This window comes from Lygodium microphyllum, chromosome 27 (assembly GCF_053477565.2).
Source record: "Lygodium microphyllum isolate KBCC chromosome 27, Lygodium_microphyllum_v1.1.10, whole genome shotgun sequence".
NCBI lineage: Eukaryota > Viridiplantae > Streptophyta > Polypodiopsida > Schizaeales > Lygodiaceae > Lygodium > Lygodium microphyllum.
This window is the reverse complement of record NC_141161.1, coordinates 126,131,364-126,145,044: the sequence shown is the minus strand read 5'-3', so window position 1 is coordinate 126,145,044 and position 13,681 is coordinate 126,131,364.

Below are 13,681 nucleotides of genomic sequence, written 5' to 3'. Positions count from 1 at the left end.
AGTCTCCCTCAATCTTCCCTCTTTCTCTCTTCCTATACTCTTCCTGCAAATACCATGCCTGAGTCTCGTGATGATGCACGATATGTTTTATGAAAGTTTCGCATGGACTACAATAGCATCCATGCATATATCAACAATTTCATACTGTTTCGAGGAGACTATGGAGACATGTCCAAAGTGTGGTGCTCACAGGTATCGACAGGACTTGCAAGGGCAAACCATCCCTCAAAAAGTTCTTAGACACTTTCCACTTATCCCCTGCATAAACCACATGTTTCGTACGTCCGGCATGGCGAGCTTGACAACGTGGCATGCACAGAATAGGTCCACACATGGAGTTCAACAAATATTAGCGGATTCACATGCATGGAGCCACACTGATTTTACCTTCCCAGGCTTTGCCTGGAGCCAAGGAATCTTCGGCTCGTTCTTGCAATGGATGGCATGAATCCATTCAGTCTGTGCTCAACTTCTTACAGTGTGTGGCCTATAGTCCTTGTCAACTACGATATCCCTCCATGGCTCTCTACGAAGAAAGGACATCTCATCCTTAGCTTACTCGTCCCTAGCCGCTAGAAAGTCAAAACTATGGACGTGCACCTTCGTCCATCAGTCAATGAGCTTAAGATTTTGTGGGAGAAGGTGGTCACCGTACAAGATATGAGCAAGCGCGATGGTCGACGGTCCGCCAATATTCAAGCCATTCTCATGTGGATGATGCATGACTTTCCAGGATTCGAAGAGTGCTTAGGTAAATAGGCTTTCATTATCATTGGTAATATCTATATTTTACCTCGTTCAAGTTTGTATTCATTGGATAGAGGTGTTGGAACAGGTCTAGTTACCTCAAGTTATCATGCATGTCCATTGTGCGGGCTACAATTAGACTCCCGAAGGTCACGAACCATGAAGAAGATGTTATATCAAGGACATGCTGGTTTCTTGCCAAAGGGTCATGAACTCAGGAAAGGTTTTCTTGGACGACCACCAACACATATAAATGCTGCAAGCTGGTACGAGCTAAAAATGGTCCACGCGGAGTCACATCCAAACGAAATGCGACGGTTCTCAATTTTCTACGAGTTGCCATATTGGACCCACTTACAAATCAACCACTTATTAGATTCCATGCATATTTTCAAGAACGTGGGCAACTTGGTATGGGACCACATCACAGGAAAGAGAGACACTACAGGGGCATGAATGGATTTGAAGGAGATAGGCAAGATGGAGGTGCTTTGGCTGTAGTTGAGTGCTGATGGTCGCGTGCAACTACCTCGCACTCCTTGGGTTTTGTCCACTAAAGAAGAGCGCATTGTGAAGCAAGTAGTCAAGTCTATCCGCACTCTGATGGGTATGATGCGTTCTCTCAGGTCTGCATTTTCTAAAGACGACCAATTATCAGGGCTAAAATCCCTTGACTGGCATAAGATATGTTAGGTTTGTACTAAGAATGGATTGTAATTTGCGTGCGCATTTTGCTATTTGGAGTGTAGCCATTGTTCATAATGCTTTCTCATTTGTGGCAGTTTGTACTACCGATCACGATCGCAGGATGCCTTACTCCAGAAATATGCGGGGCCATTTACGGGTTGTTCACTTTGGTGCAATGGATCTCACAGAAGGAGATTAAGATGTCCTCTATTGAATCCGCAAGGTGGGGAGCAGTGGAGATGGTCTGTCTCTTTGAGAAATACCTGCCTACCAGCATGCTCATGATATAAATTCACCTTCATGTGCATCTTGTAGATGAAGTGGAGATTGCTAGACCTATCCATACGCGATGGATGTTCTTCTTAGAGCACTTAATGAAAACCCGGAAAGGCTTTGTGCAACAACGAGCTTGGCCAGACGGTAGCATGGCTAAAGATTGGTTGGTGTCTGAGGCGCTAGTGCATATTTCACAATGGCTACCAAATGTAGATCCATACAACAAAATGCTATGGTCACTGAAGGACGATGATAGACTGACCGGAGATGTGGTGGTTGGAAATGGGGTAGAAAAAAGAATGGATGCTGCAATGGAGGAGAATGTGAATTGCTTTTGTATATTGCACCATGCCTCTATGGAGATGTGGCTCGCCAGGTATCAGATCGCTAGGAAAGATCGAGAGGAAGTGTGATCTGAAATTTGATGTAGTACACGCCATCGACCGATTCGATATCCCAAGGGCATGGAGGAGATGCCGCCATTCATGTCAACGCGATGGTTACATGGAGTTTTGACCACAGCGTTCTTAAGGGCACGGAAAAGATGCCACGGTTCATGTCAACATGATGGTTGCATGGAGCTTTGACCATAACATCTCACGAAGGGGCAGAGGTCTCAATGGAGGAGTGGGAATTCTCGAGGGGATGCAATCCAAAGGTTATGATGTGTTTAAGATTTGTTATATCTATATTTTATATGCAACAACTAATTTGAGTGTTTCAATGTATAGTACAAAATATATAGTGCGAGATTATATGATCAAAGCGATGTTCGGAGCATAGATGAGGACAATATGCAAATAGAGAGGTCGATATTGCAAGGGGTGGAGGCCACCGAAAGCTTGGAGCATATAGAGGAACCAGCATCGGCTAACAGTGATGGAAATACAGGAGTCGAAGAATTCTTTGAGAACAAGGTGGACTCATCCTTTTGTGGTGACATGTCTATCGACCTTCCAGTGTATGCGGAGTTGTGTCAGGAGATTGACATGGGACCATATGATACTTCATACTTGGAGCATCCACTTACTCAATTCGTTGACTAATCGCTTATAAGGGTATATAAGATATACATTTTAAGTGAGATCATTTTTTTAGGATTTATGTTATCGTACTTTGTATGATTTAAATTGATTATGCTAATATCATTTTTTGTCTGTGCAGGTGACCTTTTCAAGATGAGTCGAGGGATGAGCGATGAGGAGTTGCAGGATATCTTCACGCGCATGTCTCTAGAGCAGATTGCAAGATTCAAAGACATGGCAGACCAGGAGCTATCTCCAACATCGTCAGGCTACTCTACTAGATCTACTTCGGCACGATCAGATGCTTCGACTTTGAGCAGATGAGGTCCACGCTCCAGACTTGGGCCAGAGAGAGGGAGTGCTTCACGGTCAGGGGAAAGCCGTAGAGATACAGAGGCAGTGAGCCCATGGTCGGCACGGGATATAGGTGCGACTCCTCGCTCTTGTGGCGGTTCCAGAGAGGGTGGCCCAGGTGGATGCTGTGGAGGCACAAACGCGGTGTCTCCGTCTCGTCGTTCTGTTGGAGTTGCATCACCCCCAGGATTTGTCACCTGTGGGGATGTCTACTCCAGTTACTTCGGATTTTGCTCATCAGCCGTCTGCGGCGGCAGGTGGTACCCCTATGGGTGCTACTCTGATAGATACTACCCCGGTCGGTACACCAGATGTACAGGGGTCTCCTAGATATGCCCACGAGTGTGGACATAGGTGGGAGAGGACCCATCTTAGGCATATCCTAGAGGGATATGCCTATCTTGTCGATGATAGATCAGGAGCCATCATCATGAATGATGAGGGGAGGAGAGTGATGGCTCGCATGAGAGAGTTGTGCCAACAATTTTTTTAGCACAACATCTTAGATCATTGGGAAAACATACCGAAGGGGAGCAAGGACTACATAGTAGCATCCTTGCATGAGGAGTTTCGGTTCCAGCCACAGCAGATAGATTTTCTATGGGCTGGATGATGGACTGCATATGTGCCTATATGTCACACAGACGATCGGATGCACGCAAGACACTCAAGAGTGGGGTTGCAAAGCCCGAGTGGCTAGACGTGGACGACTGGCGTCGACTGAGGAAGGAGGCTACAGATTCTCTAGGATGTTGGAGTCAGCAACGCGAGGTGGCGAGGGCATGACTAGAGGCTGGAGTGGTACATCATCTTGGGAGTGGTGGCCACAGGACATATCTGGAGGACTTTGTAAATTTTTCTTTTGTTTTGCTTGCTTTTCTTTTTGCAATATCCTTTGTACTGACAACCATGTTTCTAACAGTTAGTATTTTGTTTTCTTTACAGCACTCCACTACAAATCGTGATCCGATCGGCCTTGAGACTCGATATGCAGAGAGGCACGGTCTCACTGTATTGATTCATCGATTGTATAGATGTGGCGGCCCTGTAAGTCACTCATCTTTCTTGTCCGTAATTACCATGTTTAATTATAATGCATTATTGTATGGTGGACTGATGTATTGTTGTTTCTTTTTTTGCAGAGTCCGTTCGATGCTCCTTTGTGGCGGCAGGACGAGCTTTCGGATGGCGAGGATATGCAGCTCACCCTTGGATCCTTAGAGCTCACACACCCTTCTTATTTGGTCGCCCTATCTGTGTAGACATTTTCTATGTAGTAGTGATATCTTGTCATGATTGTACCAGTCGCTTTCATTATGTGATCATGTATTTATTTCATGTATCAGTGCTATGATTTCAGTAAGTTTTTTTTTCCTATTATCATCGCTATAGCATCGCAAGTTTACCTGCACGCGTTGTTATTTGCATCGCAAAGCGTCGTTATTTGTGTCGGTATCAGTGTCGCATTAATACCGATGCAAATAGCGATGCTGATAACGACGCTAATACCGATTGTTCTATGGCGTCGCCAATAACGACGTTGTTTGCGACGACGGGGGTAAATTTTTTTATTTATATTTTCATCGCTTTTAACGTTAGTATAAGGCCAATATCTTGTAGTCATGAGGAAGGGAAAAGAAATGAGAGAGGGAGAGGAAATGAGAGAGAAAGAGAAAGAGAGGAAAGGAAATGAGAGAGGGAGAGGAGAGAGAAAAAATATTAAACATAATAGGGAAAGAGAGAAAGAGAGAAAGAGGGTGAGGGAGGGAGAGGGTGAGGGTGAGGGAGGGAGAGAGAGGAAACGAGAGAGGGAGAGAAAGAGAAAAAAGGAAATAAGAGAGGGAGAGGACAGAGAAAAAAATGAGAGAGGGAGAGGACAGAGAAAAAGAGTGAAAAAACATTAAACCTAATAGGGAAAGAGAGAAAGAGAGGGAGAGGGTGAGGGAGGCAGACGAAATGAGAGAGGGAAAGGAAGAGAGATAAGAAAATTAATTGTTGTTGTTTGTTCTAGTAGTAGAAGTAGTAGTTTTTCTTTTCTTTTCTTGTTTATTGTTGTTTAGTTTTTTTTTTTTTGGTAGTAGAAGTAGTAGTAGTTTTTTTTTTTCATTCTTTTCTTGTTTATTATAGTGGTTGTAGTCGTGGTAGTGGTAATGGTAGATGTGGTGGTCGTAGTCGTGGTAGTAGTAGTGGTAGTGGTAGTGGTAGTGGTAGTGGTAGTGGTAGTGGTAGTGGTAGTGGTAGTGGTAGTGGTAGTGGTAGTGGTAGTGGTAGTCGTGGTTGTGGTCATCGTAGTCATAGTCGTAGTCATAGTCATAGTTGTAGTCATGGTCATGGTCATGGTCATGGTCGTAGTCGTGGTCATGGACTTCGTCGTAGTCATAGTCGTGATCATTAAAGAAAATGAGAGAGAGGGAGAAAGAGAAAAAAGAAGAAGGAACGAGAGAGAGGAAATAAACATACAGCATAATAAAGAAAGAGAAAATGAGAGAGAGAGATGGAAGGAGAGGAGATAATGAATGGATAAAAAACAAAGAGAGAGTGGTGGCCAGGTTTGGTGCAACACCACGAGACAGGAAACACTCCGACATATATATGTTAATTTGTGGGTGGGTGGCTGGAGACTTTACATACGTTAATTTTTGCTGAGTTACAAGAGAACAAATCCCTTCTCAAACAATTTAAGAAAGAAAAAAAGAATGATAACAAAAACAAATTGTTTGTCGTAACGTAAACAAAATCGAAAACGATGAAGGTCTTGTTGTTTAAGATCGCGAGGCGTATCTTAATCAGCATGTCCCATGTCCTTGCTCTCAATGCAAGCTAGCAATTAGACGAAAACGTTGATTGTCTATAGAATATGTACGATGCATCAGCGAGTTTCAATCTGAGATCATTGATTAGATGAACTTGGATTTTCAACAAACGGTAAGAAAAGTTAATATCAATCATGCATTGTACTCGCAAGTTAATTGAATACCATATACAAGAAGATTGGGTATCGGTGGCAAATTTTCTATCTAGGGAGGTGACGTCTTGTCCCAAGGAGGAGTGCACACTTTACGGCCAATTAGAAGAGTTCGTGGGCATGCAATGGATCCAGTGCCTAAGCCAATCCACCACTTGAAATGTACTACCCAATCTATATTGTCAATACTAGAGGAGAGGGGCATCCTTCCTGACTTACCTACAATCTTGGAGCTTGAGATAGAGGCAATGATCAATGCATTAATTCCCATGGATGTCGAGACTTCTGATCCGCTTAGAGAGGAAGCATCCATACCATTATATGATGGGTGCCGAGTATCTTGCCTGAAGACACTACTTGCACTCCTAAGTGTGCAAGAAAAATATGGGTGGAGTGATGCAAGTGTGACCGAGTTGTTTAGGTACCTTGTACGTATGCTTCGTTGATTTCTTTTCGGCACTATCATTAAAAACATTTGTGCTTTTTCAAGGTGTTTTATGATTTTTTTCTAGGTTACTGAAATATCATATATTACCACCTACAAATACTATGCCTGAGTCTCTAATGGTGCACGACATGTTTTATGAAAGCTTGGCATGGACTACAACAGCGGCCATGCATGTATCAACGATTGCATATTGTTTCGAGGAGAATATGAGACTATGGAGACATGTTCAAAGTGTGGTACTCACAGGTATCGACAGGGCTTGCAAGGGCAAACCATCCCTCAAAAAGTTCTTAGACACTTTCCACTTATCCCCTGCATAAACCACATGTTTCCTACGTCTGGCATGGCGAGCTTGACAACGTGGCATGCACAGAATAGGTCCACAGATGGAGTTCAACGAATATCAGCGGATTCACGTGCATGGAGCCATATTGACTCTACCTTCCCAGGCTTTACCCGAGAGCTAAGGAATCTTCAGCTCGGTCTTGCAATGAATAGCGTAAACCCATTCGTTCTGTGCTCAACTTCTTACAGTGTGTGGTCTATAGTCCTTGTTAACTACAATATCTCTCCATGACTTTCTACGAAGAAATGACATCTCATCCTTAGCTTACTCGTCCCCCGGGCCACTACAAAGTCAAAAATATGGACATGTATCTTTGTTCACTAGTCAATGAGCTTAAGATTTTGTGGGAGAAGAGGGCCACTGTGCAAGATATGAGCAAGCGCAATGGTTGACGGTCCGCCAATATTGGAGCCATTCTCATGTGGACGATACATGACTTTCTGAGACTCGGAGAGTGCTCAGGTAAATAGGTTTCTATTCTCGTTGGTAATATCTATATTTTATCTTGTTCAAGTTTGTATTCACTGGATAGAGGTGTTGGAGCAGGTCTGGTTACCTCAGGTTATCATGCATGTCCATTGTCCGGGCCACATCTAGACTCTCAAAGGTCATGAACAATGAAGAAGATGGTATATCAAGGATATGTTGCTTTCTTGCCAGAGGGTCATGAAATCAGGGAAGGTTATTTTGGACGACCTCCAACACGTATGAATGCCACAAGCTGGTAGGAACTCAAAATGGTTTATGCGGAGTCAAATCCAAAGGGAATGCGACAGTTCTCAGTTTTCTAGGAGTTGCAATATTGGACCCACTTACAAATTAACCACTTATTGGATCCCATGCATATTTTCAAGAACGTGGGCAGCTTGCTATGGGACCACATCACAGGAAAGAGAGACACTATAGAGGCATGAATGGATTTGAAGTAGGTAGGCAAGATGGAGGCGCTTTGGCCACACTCGAGTGCTGATGGTCGCATGCAGCTACCTCGTGCTCCTTGGGTTTTGTTCACTAAAGAAGAGCGCATTTGTGAAGCAAATAGTCAAGTCTATCCGCGCTCCGATCGGGTATGATGCGTTCTCTCAGGTCTGCATTTTCTAAAGATGACCAATTATCAGGGCTAAAATCCCATGACTGGCATAAGATATGTCAAGTTTGTACTACGAATGGATTGTAATTGGCATGCGCATTTTGCTATTTGGAGTGTAGCCATTATTCATAATGATTTCTCATTTGTGGCAGTTTGTACTACCGATCGCGTCGCAGGATACCTTACTCTAGAAATACATGGGTCCATTTATAGGTTGTCAAATTTAGTGCAATGGATCTCACAGAAGGATATTAAGACGTCCTCTATTTAATCCGTGAGGCGAGGAGTAGTGAAGATGGTCTGTCTCTTTGAGAAATACCTGCCTACTAGCATGCTCACGATACAAATCCACCTTCTTATGCATCTTGTAGATGAAGTGGAGATTGCTGAACGTGTCCATACGTGATGGATGTTATTCTTGGAGCGCTTCATGAAAACCTTGAAAGGCTTTGTGCGATAACGAGCTCGACCAGAAGGTAGCATGGCTGAAGGTTGGTTGGTGTCTGAGGCGCTAGTGCATATTTCACAATGGCTACCAACGGTGGATCTAGACAACAAAATGCTATGGTCGCTGAAGGACGATGATAGACTGACCAGAGATATGGTGGTTGAAAACGGGGTAGAAAAAAGGATGGATGCTGCAATGGAGGAGAAGGTGAATCGCTTTTGTATGTTGCACCATGCCTTTATGGAGACGTGGCTTGCTAGGTAACAAATCTCTAGGGAAGATCGAGAGGAAGCGCAATCTGAAATTTGATGTAGTACGTGCCATCGAATGATTCGATATCTCGAGGGCATGGAGGAGATGCCGCGGTTTATGTCAACGCGATGGTTGCATGGAGCTTTGACCGTAGCGTCTCGTGAAGAGGCGAAGGTCTCAATTGAGGAGTGGGAATTCTCGAGAGGATGTAGTCCAAAGGTGATGACATGTTTAGAATTTGTTGTATCTATATTTTATATGCGACAATTAATTTAAGTGTTTCAATGTATAGTACAAAATATATAATACAGTGTGGTCCCGCAGACGATGGCATTTTTGCATGGAGCGTATTAATAAAATGCGCTCCATAATGGACTGTGGTATCATGGCAAGGTTTGAGTAGGAGAGACGACGATGAGAAACAGATCCAAACACAGTTATAGATGAGACAATGGATTACCGTAGCTTCTTCATGACACTATTTGATGGGTAGTGGTTCAAAGTGGTACTTGAAGAAGCTCGATCAACAGTTCGAGGAGGTCCATTTGGATTTCTCGAAATAGATTCCGAAAAAAATGGACGAATTTGTGCGACACCTTTGTGTTGCCGGCCCATTGTGAATAGGTGCATGAACTCATTTGTTTGTTAATTGTATTACGACATGGTACATATCACAATAGTTTAATCTCTCTTGTACGTGTTTGTGAACAGGTAATCTTCTATCAAAACCCCCAACAACCTCGATAGTGGTATGTTATCCCTTTAGCTCCCCGAAGTGCGAGAGTATATGATCAAAGTGATGTTCCAAGCATAGATGAGGACAATATGCAATTAGAGGGGTCCATATTGCAAGGGGTGGAGGCCATTGAAAGCTTGGAGTATGTAAAGGAGCCAGCATCGGCTAACAATGATGGAAATACAGGAGTCCAAGAATTCTTTGAGAATGAGGTGGACTCATCCTTTTATGGTGACATATCTATCGACCTTCTAGTGGATGTGGAGTTGTGTCAGGAGATTGACATGGGACCATAGGATACTTCATACTTAGAGCATCCACTTACTCAATTTGTTGACTAATCACTTATAATGATACATAAGATATGCATTTTAAGTGAGATCATTTTTTAAGGATTTATATTACCGTTCTTTGTATGATTTAAATTGATTATGCTAACATCATTTTTTGTCTGTGGTGGCAGGTGACCTTTTTGGATACTTAGATCATCAGGATGAGTTAAGGGATGAGCGATGAGGAGTTGCAAGATATCTTCACGCGCATGTCTCCAGATTAGATAGTGAGATTCAGAGACATGGCGGACTAGGAGCTGTCTCGGACATCGTCAGCCTGCTCTATTAGATCTACTTTGGCGTGATTAGATGCTTCAGCTTCGAGCAGACGAGGTCAACGCTCCAGACTTGGGCCGGAGGAAGAGAGTGCTCCAAGGTCAGGGGGATGATGTAGAGATATGGAGGAAGTGATCCCGCAATTGGCACAGGATACAAGTGCTACTCCTCGCTCTCGTGGCAATTCCAAGGGGCGTGGCTCAGGTGGTTGCTGTAGAGGCACGGACGTGGTGTCTCCGTCTTGTCGTTCTGTTGGAGTTGCATCACCTCCAGGATAATTGTTATACATGTGGGGATGTCTACTACAATTACTCTGACTTTTGCTCAGCCATCTGTAGGTGGCACCCCTATGGGTGCTACACCGATAGATACTACCCCGGTCGGTATACCGGATGTACAGGGGTCTCCTAGATATGCCCATGAGCGTGGACGCAGGTGGGAGAGGACTCATCTTAGGCATACCCCAGAGGGATATGCTTATCTTGTTGATGATAAGTTAGGAGCCATCATCATGAATGATGAGGGGAGGAGGGTGATGGCTCGCATGAGAGAGTTCTGCCAACACGTTTTTCGGCACAACGTCTTAGATCATTGGAAAAACATACCGGAGGGGAGCAAGGATTACAGAGTAGAATCCTTGCATGAGAAGTTTCCCGTTCTAGCCACAGTAGATAGATTTTCTATGGGCTGGATGATGGACTGCATGCGTACATATATGTCACACAGACGATCGGACGCATGCAAGGCACTCAAGAGTGGAGCTGCAAAGCCCAAGTGGCTAGATACGGACGATTGGCATCGACTGAGAGAGGAGGCTACAGATTCTCCAGGACGTTGGAGTCAGCAATGTGAGGTGGTGAGGGCACGACTAGAGGCCAAAGTGGTCCATCATCTTGGGAGTGGCGGCCATAGGACATATCTGGAGGACTTTGTAAGTTTTTTCTTTTGTTTTACTTTTATTTTTTTGCAATATCATTTGTACTGACAATCATGTTTCTAACTGTTAGTATTTTGTTTTCTTTGCAACACTCCATTACAAATCGCGATCTGACCGGCCTTAAGACTCGATATGCAGAGAGGCACAGTCTCACTACATTGATCGACCGATTGTATAGAGCAGCAGCCCTGTAAGTCACTCATCTTTCTTGTCCGTAGTTACCATGTTTAATTATAATGCATTATTGTATGGTGGACTGATGTGTAGTTGTTTTTTTTTTTGCAGAGTCCGTTCGATGCTCCTTTGCGACGGGAGGAGCTTTCAGATGGCGAGGATATATAGCTCGCCCTTGGATCTTTGAAGCTCACACACTCTTCTTTTGTCGCCTGATTTGTGTAGACATTTTCTTTGTAGTAGTGATATCTTGCCATGATTGTACCAGTCACTTTTATTATGCGGTCATGTATTTATTTCAAGTATTAGTGTTATGATTTAAGTACACTTTATTTTTATTTACACGAGCATTGTATACAGTGCAGAAACTATTTTGTATGGACCAAATAAAGCATAGCCACAATTTTTTTTTCCCTGTTACCGTCGCTATTAGCATTGCAAAATTACATGCACGCATCGTTATTGGTGTTGTTATTAGTGTCGCATAGCGTCGCTATCAGCATCATTATTTATGTCGATAAATGCGATGCTGATAACGATGCTAATACTGACTGTTCTATGGCGTCGCCAATAATGATGCTTTTTGCGACGACGGGGGCAAATTTTGTTATTTACATTTTCGTCGCTTTTAATGTTGGTATAAGGTCTATATCTTGTAGTGTAGCAATACAAGCGCAGCCCCACCATGCAAGTATAAACTTACTATTTAGTTAGATCCTGTGTATTTATCTCGGAGGAGTATATACCATCAAGCATTGTTGAATAAGGATGAAGCTAACAGGTTGCGATTACAAGGAAAGAAGCATGTAGACTTATGGATGGATGGAAATATTTATCCTCCGGACCCTTCTATAGGTAAACATCCTCCTTTTTACAATATTCACAACTTCATAAGGTATGTTGGAGATGGTTGTGATGGGATGCTTGGCTATTGCATGAGGTCATATTCTGCATCTTTTAAATTTAGAGAACAAATATATGAAATGAAGAAAGAAAAAACTATTTCTGAGCTAACGGACAAGGTTGATAATCTAGAAAACTCTAATTAGTCATTGCAAGAAAAATTATTGCGCTTGAAAGAAACTCCAATAGGATTTAGACAGAGAAAAAGTCCACTTAAAAATATAATGAACTTATGTAGTTGGGTGAAAAAAAGGAGACTAAACCTTGCAAAGAGATGTCTCACTAATATTTCAGGTATTAATATACGAGAGAATGATGAGAGGATTAAGATTATTAAAGAAACCATGACAAAGAAGGACATTATAAGGATTCTTAAATCACTTGAAAATGTAGACTTGAGAAGCCAAACTCTGAAAGAGTTAATGAAAGAATTAAAAGGAATAGTTAAACCAAATGAAATAGTGGAGACATGTGATAGTATGGGTATTAGTCGTAGAGGTTATCGTGCTCTCTCTAAGTTGTGGTTTACAAATCTTAAATGTCATAGAATAAGTGCATTTGGTTTGCCTCAGCCTCTAAGTTGCAGTTTCGATTGCTAGGACAACTATGAATCATAGGATTCCATATGTTTTTGGAGAGTATATCCATATAGAAGGATCTATGCCCTATGAAAAACATAAAACAAAGGCTTTTTTTTAATACAAAACATTTAATAATATTTGGATTGATCTTAAAAGAGTCCAGATTAAAAGTAGATGAAGCACATATTCAAAAGGGACAAAAGATAGAAACAGTCAACATCTGTATCATGAACAGGGCATTGGATTATAATACTAGTAGGGGGAAAGAACAACAGTTTAAGACACAATCCAAGATGGAGCTTTGGTGGATTGGTGCGGCCCAAGTATCAACTGAAAGTCATGAAATCTTGAAATGGTTATTCTCTCATACAGGTATTCCTGATATTATAAAGTCTCAAAGTGAAGGTGAAATGTTGATAGTCAATGGTATTGGTAGTTTTAATGTTGAATGGCATATGGGTGCTGACTTAAAAAGTATCAAATGTATGCTTAGATTAAGTAATGGGGCCAATGCAAAATATCCTTGTATTTATTATATGGAGAGTTTGGAATCCAAAGAATGGAGTACTTTACGGCCAGCAAGAAGAGCCTCGACTCGGAACTCTATAGATTTGAGCAAGTTCAAAAACGCGGATGGCTTGTGGGATCCTATTCTCTCAATTTCTCTAAGGAACTTTCATATTTGTACATTACATGCAGAGATTAGAATAATTGATAAGTTGCTTAGATTGCATCTTGACTATGCATATCCAATAAAACCAGTATCTTTGTTAGATGATTGCATTGATAAGTGTGAGGCTTTACTGTAAAAAATGGGTCTTCATGAAGGTCAAGTTTACCTGAGAAAGGATCCAATAGTCTTAGGGAAAACAAGAGAGGTCTTAGCATATGTCTCTATGGGGGGTGCAAAAGCTAGACAATTTCTAAGAAATCATACTGGTAAACAAATGAATGCATTGTGGGAGTGCTAGAGAGAGTTATATGCAATCACAACAAATGTGGCTACCACACCAGGAATTGCATTCCTACAAATGGAGCTTCTGAGACAGCTTGACATATTTTTAAAAATACTTAGGGAACAAAAGATAACATCTAACTATTCAA